Below are 13,631 nucleotides of genomic sequence, written 5' to 3' on the forward strand. Positions count from 1 at the left end.
AATTAAGAAAAAAAGAGTCAATCTTAACTCAGAGACTTCTTTCTGTTCTAGCTGATCCTCAACATCCAAAATACTCACCTGGGCTAGGCACCCCCACCTGCATCCCGGATTTAGTATTTCAAAGCAGCCACACCATCTCACCATCTCACCAAGGGATGATAGTATGTCAAAGAGTTGGAATTCTGCAAGATTGTTTAATCATTCTTTTCCTTTTAAAAACATTTAGTTCAATTAAAAATAACAGCAACCAATTTCAAAAGTCCTGCTAAGTTGCTAGGGCTTCACTAAGTTGCTGAGGCTGGCTTTGAACTTCGATCCTCCTCCCTGAGCCTCCTCACCACACCGAGCAGAATCATCCTTTTAGAAAACCAACGTAACAGTGGTCCGCTCTCCCTTTTGAACATAAGCTCTGAGGCTTATTTTCAAAAATGACAAGTTTTCCTTCTCTTCTTCTCCCTCTCCCCCTCCCTAACCTGGGGGCAGGGAACAAGATTACCCTGAGCTATCTGTGCTCCACAGGAAGGAGAAATCTGCCAGAGGATCTGACGTGAACATCTCCCAAATTAACAAGTGAATCCTAGCACACCATCAGGGGCCCTGGGACCCCCTGTCAGGGCACCCCTGGCATGTAGACTTTGCATACCTCCTTTAAGCCCCCTGTTCCTGCTGATGGCAGCATCACAGCCTCTGGGACAGGCATGCCCTGCGTTTCTCCTTTGCTAGCAAAGCCATTTTCTCAAACCCACGTCCAAGCTTTCGGTTACACCAGCTCTTGCTTCCTGTCATACTATTACGTGAAGGAAGCCAGTCTGGAAAGGCTGCGTGCTGTAGGTCCTCCTGGACGACGTTCTAGAAAAGGTAAGAATGAAAAGACAGTAAAAAAAGACCCACGGCTGCCAGGGGTTGCCGGAGGCAGAGACAAACAGGTGGAGCGCAGGACTTCAAGGCAGGAAGCTCTTCCGTCTGATGCTCCCGTGGTGGATACACATCATTGTGCAGTCGTCCAAATCCACAGTGTCACAGCGGAGCGAGCCCTGACGTCACTTACGAGCTCTGGTGACCACCGCGTGGCAGTGCATGTCCATCAGCTGGAGGGCACTCGCCACCCGGGGAAGCCGGCGCCGGGAAGCCGAGTGCGAGGCAGTGGGTTTAGGAGAAACCTCTGTGCGTGGTGCCCAATTTTTCTGTGAACCTAAAATCGATCTAAGAAGTGAAATCCTGGCTTTGAAGTTGCTTCGCACTCAACCTTGCCGTGGATGGCCAGGAGTCTTTGGTGCAACTAGGCTTATTTGGTGCTCTTTGGAAAACTTATCTTAGTCTCTAGTAAATTTAGAAAAGTTGATTCATCCTTTAATCAGTTCGATCATACAAAAAATTTAGGTTGATTATTTTAATTTGCCTTTCCCAATGTCAAAGGGACAATTTGGAAATCACCCCATTCCTAAATAGGCAAGGGATTCTCTAATATTTTTCCACCCTGTGTACAAACAAGGAGGGCCCTCCCCGTCCTCAGCCATCCTGATCCCTTGGGCCAAAGGAAACAGCCCAAAACCAGTCAGAAATGTGTCCCCTCCTCACAGCACCGTAGCTTTCTTAGGAGTATTTACTAGGAGGTGAATTTTTAAAAGGGAAAAAAGGATCATATATGAACATACATTAATTTCCCAGGGGAAATGTCTAACATGCAACCGGAGCAGAAAGAAGAGTAAAACAAACCCCCACCACCTCCAAAATCATCCACGCAGCGTCAGCGTTGCCTTGTGACCAAAAGCTTGGTCCTTGTGAAGCCAGAATTAAGGATAGGTAGTTAGTGTAGAAATAGGAAATTGGGTCAATTCGAGGAAATGAAGCCATAAAGCCATCTGCCTCTGGAAGTTGGAGACTGCCCCTGGAAGAATGGAATGTCAAGGATCTCAGGAGCCCATTGATGACCAAATTTACCTGCCTTTATCAAGGACTGCAAGCAAGGAGCTGCTAATTAATGCCTCCTGGGCCCTTACCTGCCTGAATCACCTTGGCCCTCCCCCTGCCCATGGCTTCTCACTTAATGCAAAACCAGGCCTAGTCATGTAGGCAGGAAGGAGAGATAAGGGGGGAGAGAACTGGAGAACAAAAGGGACTTTAACCTATAAAAGATGTAGGGTGCGCTCACTTCTTGGGACTCTTAGAACATCAGCCAGGGCCCCCTCCTTCCTGCTGGGAGAAGTCTGTATTATTCCCTTTAAATAAACCTGCTTAATCTGCTTGCCTTGGCTGCTTCTCTAGTGTTCAATCTTCAACATTAGAAGGAGCAGAACTCGTCACCGGTAAACAGCGGTATCAACACCTTAAACCTAGCTATCACTTACCCCTGATGCCAATTCAACAACGAGGACATGGTTTTGAGGGGAAAAAAAGGGGGGGGGGGGTGGAAATAAGGTGAAGAAAACTGCAACTCAGCTCGGGTCCCAAGGCAGCTCAGACCCTTGAATCCAGGGGAGCAAGCGCTCTGGGTGCCCGAACTGAGTCACTGTCCAGCGACAGCACCCAGAAAGCCACTCCGGACACGGGGACTCACACCAGAGATTTTATTAGGCGGACGACCCGAGTGTCTGCTCCGGGCTGGAGAGAGAGAGGGAGAGAGAATGGCCCAGGAGCTTCTCCTAAGTAGTGGAATTCCACGGGCCAGCAACCATCAGGCAATGCAGAAGGGGCTGCAGGCTGACCAGCGGACCAGCAGCTGACTAGAGCGCAGACTGACCATAGGTCGTAAGATGGACGGGGAGAAATGGCTGCAGCGCAAAGGGCGGGGAGCAGCTTTATATTATAGAAGGTTTATTATTTTGCTAGCAAAGGAGAAACACAGGGGACTCCTGTCCCAAAGGCTGTGATTCTCCCCATCAGGAGAGACAGGGAGCCTTTAAAATAACTCTTCAAGGGTTACATTCAGGTGTGCTCTGGCAGAGGGTTCTAGGAGCCTAGACGGCGGGTTAAGATTCACTTGTTAATTTGGGAGCCAGGCATCTCCCAGATCCTCAGCAGGCAGCTCCTTCCTGTAGTGAGTGTGTTCAAGGGCAGCTCACTAGGGGAGGAGAAAGATAACACTGCCCTCCTGATCTGCGGGTCGGGCCCTAGCAGCGGTGGGGGGTCCTAGGTGGATGGGAGGCATCAGCAGTGGAGAAACAACACACAGAGACACCAAGTGTTCTGAGGCTGAGTCTGAATCTTTATTATCCACAGAATCTTTTTGTATATTTTTCCTTTGGTATTGATTACATCATTTCGTGGTTAATACAATGAAATGTTAAGTATAAAAAAAAAACCTTTAAGAGTATAATTCGGGCTGGGGAGATAGCTCTGTCGGTAGAGTGCTTTGTTGCCTTGCAAGCACAAGGCCCTGCGTTCGATCCCCAGCACCGCCAAAAAAAAAAAAAAAAAAAAAAAAAAAAGTCTAATTAATGATCTTTTTCAAGAAACATGTTCTTATTGTATGATAGCTTAAATCAAAAAAAAAAAAAAAAAAAAAAAAAAAAAAAACCCAGGACTGGGGAGATCGCTCAGTCGGTAGAGTGCTTGCCTTGTGAGCACAAGGCCCTGGGTTCAATCCCAAACAGTTCCCAGCAAGGTAGAGGGCACCATGCGCCATTTAATTTTAATCTCCCTGAAAGAATCCGTCATTAAGTTTCTGTAGAAGTTACCCTTTCCAAGAACTCTAATGTTAGTTGTTAACAGTGGACAGTTTTTGGTATTACTAACAGAGAATAGAGGAATCAGCTTCTAGTTAATATTTATTCTATTTCATGTACTCAATGGCAGAATAAAACTCTATTTTGATCTTTAAAGAACTAGACATAGGAAGAATACAAATTGTACTTATGATTAACCTATTTATTTTTTTATTAAGTGGGAAAAATATTCTTAAGCTTAATCATAAACACTAAGAAAGCAAATGAAGACCAAACACCACATCAAAGCTCAGAGGAATACACCCTCATATACCTAGAGAATTTGTACACTAAAGAAATCACAGGCTCCTTAAAAATTTGAGCAAATCATAATTGTTTATTTATGATTTCATCTAAGTATTAATATTAAACTTTATTGTGTGTTATTTTGTGTCCCAGCACCATGAAATCTCCCCAGCATTCTCTATAATCTGAATCTAAGGATATAGTGATTATTAGTACTAAAAGCAACTGCATATGGGTATATACCAATGCCTATGACCCCCAAGAGGAGGATAATTGCTCAACAAATCCGTGTCAAATGTTGAGTCCTCAATTCCAACAGAACCGTGTCAAGTGTCGGATCCTCAATTCCAACAGAACCGTGTCATGTGTTGGAAAGTGGGAAATACACGTGGCATTGATCTTGTTAAGGAGGGAGAGAGGGAAGAAGAGAAAAAAAACATGTTCTTCCAGAAGACGAGCCTCAGAGCAATGAGGGTCTCGTTCAGAAGACGAGGAGACCACTGCTACAGCCCAGTCCAAAGCCCCGGCTACTGCCTGCATGGCTTTGCACTCAGCACCTGCCTGGACCACAAGGCTCCTGTATCAACACTCCTGATCCCCTGATTGTAACTAGGAGAATTAATAACACCGTAACGTCCAGTGCCCAAGTGGGGTCCAGGTCTCCCCACCAGTGGCTGCGTATTTTAAACACTGACTTATAGACGGAAGCAGCCACCGCCTTTCTGCTGGCTGTTATTAGTATCCCCCAGCTATGATTAGATTCCTCTCTCCTCCTGCAGGCAGCACAGATGGTCAGGAGAGGCATCCCACTTAAATGTTTTAGGATATTTTGGTTTTGTTGTTGTTGCTTGTGTTTATTTTTTATGTTTTAGGTTTTTAGAGAAAAACAATTTTTTTGGTAGTGGGGATTGAACCCAGAGGCTCTTTACCACTGAACCACAGCCCTAGCCCACTTATTTGTTTGTTTGTTTGTTTATATTGAGACAGGTTCTCACTAAGTTACTTGGGGCCTCACTAAGTTGCCGAGGTTGATCTCCAACTTGCCATCCTCCTACCTCAGCCTCCTGAGCCACCAAGCCCAACTAGAACAAATTTTCATTGCTGGTGTTATGGCTAATTCTCATTGTAAAGTTACTCTACGCTTCCTTTTTATTTCCTCTTGAAGCCAGAAAAGAAAGAAATTTCTGTGTTTCTTTTGATTGTCTCTTCAGCATCAGCCAACCACCGCCATTCCATCCGTAAGGGACGACGTATTTTTTGACTCCCTTCTTTAGGCACTCCAGAAGCTCATGGTTCTGCACATCAATTCATTCAACAACTATCTACTGAATGCTCATGACCCCTGGCCTGGTGACGGGGTCCCCCTCAAGGGCTCTAGAGGAAACAGCCCTCTCCAGGGTCCAACTCATGAGCACCAACTCTCAAAATGTGCACTAGAGGGCGCCACTCTCCTATTTAGTGCCTGCTCCTCACAGCCCCGTGTACCCGGGATAACACCGGCCGGGGAAGATTCCCTACACCCGCTCACATGTCAATCACCCAGATGAAGAATCTCACACAGCTTGCACTTTAAAAGCGAAATGAATTCCGTCCATTGGAGGCATGAACAAAAACAGAAAAGCAGAATCAGTACAATTGCCCCCAGACAGGTCTATTTTCCCGGAGGCACCGTAGGCAGGGAGTGCTCGCCTTTGTAAAGTTACAAGAGCCAGATGCTGCTTTCAATACGAAAATACCAAAAGAAAACTGCAAGTTGAAATCAAAGTCTTCAATTAAATGCCTACACAGTACACCCTTCCAACTTTATTCGCTGTTAAGGATAGTCTCGAAAGTATTTTTACTCCATTTCAAAAATTAGTAGACTTGACTTTCTCATATTATCAATCTTCCCCAGTCGGCCCAAATAAAGGCCAAGAAAACAGCCAGTTGATAGAGCGTGTGCCGACTCAGCCTGGGGTGCGCCAGGCCTGGAGCACGCAGTGCAGAGGCAGGTCCTGGAGCTCACAACCGAAGGGGACTTAATGAACTGGCAAAGAGATACGTAAACAGGTCAATTGCCATAGTTTGCATTTCTTTTCTTTCGCTTTCTTGCAGTGTTGGGGATTGAACCCAGGGTTCTCTACCACTGAGCTACACTCCCAGTCTTTTTTTTTTTTTTTTTTTAAGACAGGGTTTGCTAAGTTGCCTGGGCTGGTCTAGAACTTGAAATCCTCCTGCCTCAGCCTCCCAAACAACTGGGATTAGGCATGTGCCACCAGGCCTGGCTATTGCTTGGATATTAAATGTCCCCCAAAGGCCTGCAAGTTGGATGCTTGATCCCCAGGTCATGGCCCATGGCAGGGGAGAAAACTTTAAGAGGGGGGTCCTAGTGAAGCCAGAATTAAGGACAGGGAGTTAGTGTAGAAATAGGAAATCGGGTCAATTCGAGGAAACAAAGCCATGAAGCCATCTGCCTCTGGAAGTTGGAGACTGCCCCTGGAAGAATGGAATGTCAAGGATTTCCGGAGCCCATTGATGACCAAATTTACCTGCCTTTATCAAGGACTGCAAGTATGGAGCTGCTAATTAATGCCCCCTGGGCCCTTACCTGCCTGAATCACCTTGGCCCTCCCCCTGCCCATGGCTTCTCACTTAATGCAAAACCAGGCCTAGTCACGTAGGCAGGAAGGAGAGATAAGGGGGAAGAGAACTGGAGAACAAAAGAGACTTTAACCTATAAAAGATGTAGGGTGTGCTCACTTCTTGGGACTTTGAACATCAGCCATGGCCCCCTTCTTCCTCCCGGGAGAAGTCTGTATTATTCCCTTTAAATAAACCTGCTTAATCTGCTTGCCTTGGCTGCTTCTCTAGTGTTCAATCTTCAACATTAGAAGGAGCAGAACTCGTCACAGGTAAATGGTGGTATCACTAGTGGAAGGCCTTCCAGTCATTAGGGTGTGTCCTGGAGGGGACAGTGGGACCCCAGGACCTACCTCTTCCTCTCTCTTTTTGCTTCCCCACCATGAGGTGAATGGTTTTGTAACCCCCCTTAAGATCTGGCCATATCCAACAAATACATGAAAAAGTGCTCAACATCATTAGAAGTGAGGGAAATGCCAATCAAAACTACATTGAGATTTCATCTCACACCAGTGGGACTGGCAGTCATCAAAAATACAGACTATAGTAAGCACTGGAGAGGATGTGGAGAAAAAGGAACACTTCTACACTGTTGGTGAGATTATAAATTAGTACAACCACGATGGAGATCAGTATGGAGGCTCCTCAAAAGACCAGGCAGGAAACTGTTTACTGGTGACGAGTTCTGCTCCTTCTAATGTTGAAGATTGAACACTAGAGAAGCAGCCAAGGCAAGCAGATTAAGCAGGTTTTATTTAAAGGGAATAATACAGACTTCTCCTGGGAGGAAGAAGGGGACCATGGCTGATGTTCAAAGTCCCAAGAAGTGAGCGCACCCTACATCTTTTATAGGTTAAAGTCTCTTTTGTTCTCCAGTTCTCTCCCCCCTTATCTCTCTCCTTCCTGCCTACGTGACTAGGCCTGGTTTTGCATTAAGTGAGAAGCCATGGGCAGGGGGAGGGCCAAGGTGATTCAGGCAGGTAAGGGCCCAGGGGGCATTAATTAGCAGCTCCTTGCTTGCAGTCCTTGAAAAGGCAGGTAAATTTGGTCATCAATGGGCTCCGGAGATCCTTGACATTCCATTCTTCCAGGGGCAGTCTCCAACTTCCAGAGGCAGATGGCTTCCTGGCTTCATTTCCTCGAATTGACCCGATCCCCTATTTCTACACTAACTGCCTGTCCCCAATTCTGGCTTCAATGGTTCAAAGTAACCATCTTCCCACTTTGCCCTGAAGTAAAGTGATAAGAACTCAGTAGAAACTACTGATTTTCGGCTTTGATCTTTTCCCCAAGCTAGTGACAGCAGCAGATCCTCCGTGCTGGACGCTGTACGGGGACCTTAGTGCCAGCTGTGTGTGCTGCAGGTTAGGTGTGCAGAACATGCTCAACCCACAACCTGCCCACTCTGGGTTCACAGGGGCATGGCCCCGTTGTTTACCATGGCTCTGTGTCCTGGTGAGGACCAGGAAAAGACAAGAGCACTCAGCTGAGGTCACCGTGGAAAGTCCCGTGTTTGTGGCTCCTTTTGTTTTTTTGTTAAAATATCTTGAATTTTGGCAGATGCTGTGTCCCTGGGCAGAGATAATCCTACGGGCTTCTCTCTCCTTTGGTCTACTAAAGTGGGGCTTTTCTTTAACCAACTTTCTGATGTTGAACTGTTACCAAAGGCTCAGTCTTTGTCCCTGATGCCAATCCAATAATGAGGGGGAAAAAAAAAGAAGTTTTGAGAAAAAGGAAAGTTTTATTGTTTTGCTAGCAAAGGAGAAACACAGGGGACTCCTGATCCCCAGGTTGTGATTCTGCCCATCAGAGGAACAGGGGGCTTTAGAGGCGATTCCAAGGCTGCTCACCAGGGGCTCTCCGTTGGAGGTGTAATGCACTTGTTAATTGGGGAGCCCTTTCTGGTGCCATCATAAGTCAGCCTAAACTATTTTGTTCCTGTGGTGGGTGTGTGCTTAGGAATGTAATCCTGTTTTTGAGATTAGGGAGGGGGAGACTAAGGAGTGGGAGGGAGAGGAAGAGAAAGAAACACATCCCAACTAAAAATAAGTCACAGTGGCAGAGCAGCAAGGGCCATATTCAAAGCATAAAGTGGACCCTTTCACAGAACCACCCTTATGTTTGTGGGATAAAACTTTCTTGATCATGATATAATTTTAAACATAGTTCTGAATTTAATCTGTTGATATTTTACTTTGATTTTTTACATTCACAGTTCTAAATGAGATTGGCCTAAAATTTTTCTTCTTTGGTTTAGCTTTCAAGGTCATAATGGCTTCACTAAGTGAGTTTAGGCGTGCTCTCCCGCCCCCAGAACTGTTAGTATGTGAAGTTTCCTTTATTCAATAAGACTGACACACCCCAGGGAAAGGACTGGGCCTCCTATCTTGATGAACTGTGGGAATGAAGGTTGTAGTTCTTACTACTGACAAGTCTCTAAATGCCTTTAGGTATAGTCAGATTGGTTTTGGTTTTGCTTTTTGATTGGGGATTGAACCCAGGGTCACTGTACCAGTCCATTTTATTTTTTCTTTTGAGATAGAGTCTCTCTAATTTCCTGACCTAGAACTTGCAATCCTCCCAAGTCTCTGGGACAACAGGCATGGGCCGCCACACCCAGCTCTTCTACTTTTGAAAAATATACAGTTCACCCACGCGTGGTACTGCACGCTTGTAATCCCAGTGGTCTCGGAGGCTGAGGCAGGAGGATCACAAGTTGCCTCAGCAACTCAGTGAGACCCTGTCTCAAAAAATGTTTCTTAAAATTTTAAAACATTGGGCTGGGGAGATAGCTCAGTCGGCAGAGTGCTTGCCTTGTAAGCACAAGGCCCTGGGTTCGATCCCCAGCACCCCCCCCAAAAAAAAATAAATAAAAATTTAAAACATTAACAGGATTGGAGATGCGGCTCAGTGGTAGAATGTCCTTGTTTTCAATTCTTGCTCCAAAAAAGAAAAACAAAAAAGAAAGATACAGTTACATACTTGTCGACTACAGTACAAAAGATACCAAATGAAAGCTTCAGTGCATTCAGGGATTTAAAAACTGAATAATTCAAGTCAAAAAAGAGACTGTAATGGGAATTGTAAAATATTTATGAATGGTTGTCTATGAAAACACTACATTTCAAAGCCTGTACGATGCAACTAAGAGCAATTAGAGGAAAACTTGCTGTAAATATATTCATTAAAAAAATTTTTTTTTCCAGGTATTCGGGCACTCCACCACTAAGCCACATTCCCAAACCCTCTTTTTTTTTTTTTTTTTTTTTTTTTTTTTGCCGTGTTGGGGATTGAACCCAGAGCCTTGTGCTTGTGAGGCAAGCAACTGAGCTATCTCCCCAGCCCACCCTCTTGTTTTTTATATTCAAGACAGGGTCTTAGCTAAGTGGCCCAGGCTGGTCTCAAATTTGTGATCCTCCTGTCTTAGCCTCCGGAGTAGCTGAGATTACAGATGTGCCCAGCAACAGTCCCATTATCTAATACTGTCCAAGCATTAGGGAGCAGTGACTATAGATACATGCCAACCAGGAGGAGCCAATAAAAACTGAAGGAAGGAAGCTCCAAAGGTGAAGTTTTGTTATCTAAAGTCCACCACTATGCTTGGGCCATGAATCCAGCCTAAACCAGACCCAGGCTGTAGTTTGGGAGCTTCCACTGTCAGTCGCTGCAGGCCCAGGCCTGCGAGATCTCAGACACACCCTCCGGGAGCTTTCACCCTCAAAATGTGAACCAGAAAATGATGTACAAGGACAATTTGTCATTGAAGGAGTTGGAGTCAAAAACAAGAAAAATGGCATCGTGAGAAAACAGTAGTGGAAAAAGGAGGGGAGGGGCGTGGCCTGGGGCGGGCGGGGGCGGGCGGGGGCGGGCTCAGCGGAAGAGCACTTGCAAACAGGCGTGAGCCCTGGGTTCCATTCCTGGACCTGCAAAACAAAACAAAACAAGAGTAGAAAAGAGTGAAGTTTTGTGGGGTGATTACCAAAGGAGAGACTTGCCAGTGAATTTGAGGCTCTGAGGACGCAGGGAACAGGGTGGTGCTGGACAAAGGAGGAAGAACTGCCTGTCAGAGGCGAGCTGAGGGGACCGCTCCTCCTTCCCTGCTGGACAAGGACCCAGGTTTACGCCCGGGCTTCTGTCACACTGTCAGCAGCTGTGGGGCCAGGACATGGGCCTGAGCCCCAGAAAGACACCGAGGGGTTCACGGCAACAGAGGAGGCTAGGAGAAAGGACACCACCCAAGAGACGCCCTCAACGGGATGGTGACCAGGCACCTCAACCTGCCCCAGGTCTGCAAGCAGGACAGCGAGGGCACCGAGGGAGCAGAGCCAGGCAGGTGGTGTCAAGGAGAAAAAGTGTCTTTTCCTCACCCATCTGGGCCCGAGGCTGGGGCCTGCCACAAAAGACAGCTCAACAAGAGAAAAGCATGTGGATTTATTTCATACGACTTTTATGTGACACAGGAGACTGCAGAAATGCAGACAAAAACCCACGTGACGGACAGTAGTGCAATCTACTCTCGAGGAAGGCCAAAGAAAATTCTTAGGGCCGCTTCAGGGGAGAAAGGCAGGGGAGCTGAGAGCAACCTTCCGGATTCTGCTTTATTCTCAAATGCCAAGGTGCCATGATCTGGAGTATCGTGTCCTGAACACCATCACAGTCAAGAGCTGAAGGATTAAGGAAAATAATCCTTACAAGACTGTTCCCCAAGAAAAACAGAGGGACAGTGTGGATGGGGAGGAAGGAGGGGTAATTAGGCAACATTAAACCTCTCCCAGTACATCCTTTCCCAGTAACAGTGGGCCCTGGACTTTGACCTTCCCCAATCTGAAATTAGTCCTATATGGAGGCACAGCAAATACTGAAACTCTGGGAAACATTGGATCGCAGAGAAAGAAAAGCAATGGGCAAGATTTGAGTGCTCATCCCTCGGGATCTGGGCTCCTATCTCCCCAGGTAACAATGAGTTTCAACTTTTTACAACACCCTCTTAAGTTAAAGTTTTAACCTGCACAACTAGCCCCTGACTGTCAAAACTACACGTCCACAGTCTCCAATGAAACTCTAAAACCCAGACTCCTGTAACTGGGGGGCCAGTTCCATACCCAGAAAATGGGCCCTCCCATGCCTGATCCATGAACTTCGCTGCAGAATAAAGGAAAGCTTGCTGATCCGAGGTTTGCTTCCAGTCTCCTGCCTCCGTCATTTGTGGGCCATGAGCTTACAAGAGCAATGGCAGAAAAGAGAAGAACAGGCATGGGTGATGGTGACAAGCAGCAGACACCAGGAGGAGCAGAAAGCCAGGGTCGCTGCATCCTGCCTTGCAGGCCTGAAATAAGTTTCTTTTTATGATCAAATGAAGACTGAGCCAGGCACAGTGGCACACATCTGGCATCCTAGTGGCTCCAGAGGCTGAGGCAGGAGAAACTCAAGTTCAAAGCCAGCCTCAGCAACTTAGTGAGGCCCTAAGCAACTTAGAGAGACCCTGTCTCCAAATAAAAAATAGAAAGGGCTGGGGACATGGCTCAGAGGTAAAGTGCCCTTGGGTTTAATCCCTGGTACCATAAATAAAAATAAAAGCTAATAAAGAAGGACTGAGGCTCTCCCCAATCTCTGTTACATATTCTTCCTCCAGGAGCTCCGCACTCCCCTTGAAGTGATTTCTGGGCATGCTGACACTCCATGGAAGCTATTGTCACCTCTGTCCATCAGCTGGTGCCTATCCCACCTCTTGGGACCTCTCATGCACCACCATGTCACCCTCTCTTGTCCCATATGTGGACACAGTTCCCACTGATGCTGTAAACAAAGGTGCTCCACATTTTACACCCAATCTCAGGGGACCCTGTCTTTCCCCTAGCAAGTTTCCACGCACCAGGGAAGGATTGGCTCAGCTTCTCACCAGGTTCTTCCCATGCCTAGTGGCCCCTGTTCCAGGTGCTGTGCCTGCAGCCACCTCTGCACCAGCCTTCACATTGGTCTGAAGCAGCTGTGTGGAACACTCCCCGGCTGCAGGGCCCCTTCGAGAACAACGGTGGTATTCAGTGGGCACTGTTTCTGCACTGGTTTAACCGCCAGGGACTGATGACCTTCCAGAAACAAAGGAGGTCTGCTTCAAGGTGACTTTCTGTATCTTCTGCTAGAAACTGCTAGCAACTACAGATCTCCGGCTTAGAAAAAGAAAGAAAGAGAAAGGCTTGTTTCCATTCACCAAGCATCGGCCACGCACGCAGCAGAGAGGGTAGTGAGGCCAGAGGAGGAGGAGCGCTGTCTGGGGCCTCTGCTGCCCCTCCAGGAGGCCTGGCTGCGCAGCCAGATGTGAGGGTTTCCCTACATCCCTGGGGGCCTTGAACAGCCCATCCCTAGCCCAAGTGAGTCTCTGTTTCCCCCACTCGAACATGCTTGGGTAGGCAGCCAGGAGGACCCAGGAGGCCCCTCAGCAGTGAGAGTGGCCCCTTAGGGTCAGGGATGGGAAACAGGAGCAAAGTGGCCAGGATCTCAGCCTTTGATCTGTGAACTACATCCTCCTCCCTTGTTTTCAGTTGAGGGGGTCCTCAGGGCAGCTGGTGAAGGGCTACCATGCCAGCATTTAGGTCCGCTGACCTGGCTGGTCACAAAGGAAATGGTCACCAGCAATCCATGAACCCTCTGGCAGATTTTCACGGAAGGCCTACAGGTGACCAGCACCACTCAGAGCCACCAAAGAGAGGCTGGTCACGACCTTCCACGGGCAGGGTGCTTGGGTTTGTACTCCCCAAACACGCTGCCTTAGGTAGGGGACCCCAGAAGCAGAGCCTGAGACCAGGACCCTCACCTGGGATAAGAATTGCAGGGGGAGGGCCTGGAGAAAAACAGCGGCAGCAGCAGCTCAGGGCAGAGAGAAGCCACAGTGTGTCTCAGCAGGACAGTGCGTCTGATCCCCTGCGGCTCTGGGTGTGGCCCTACATGCCACAAAGCTGGCCCCCACTGTCTCAGCAGCTTGCCGGCCGAGCTGGGGAAGCAGCTGTGGGCAACACTCAGCAGCAGGAGAGGAATGGGGACCCAGCATGGCAGCCCCCGTCACAC

Source organism: Sciurus carolinensis, chromosome 8, assembly GCF_902686445.1.
Source record: "Sciurus carolinensis chromosome 8, mSciCar1.2, whole genome shotgun sequence".
Taxonomy (NCBI): Eukaryota; Metazoa; Chordata; class Mammalia; order Rodentia; family Sciuridae; genus Sciurus; species Sciurus carolinensis.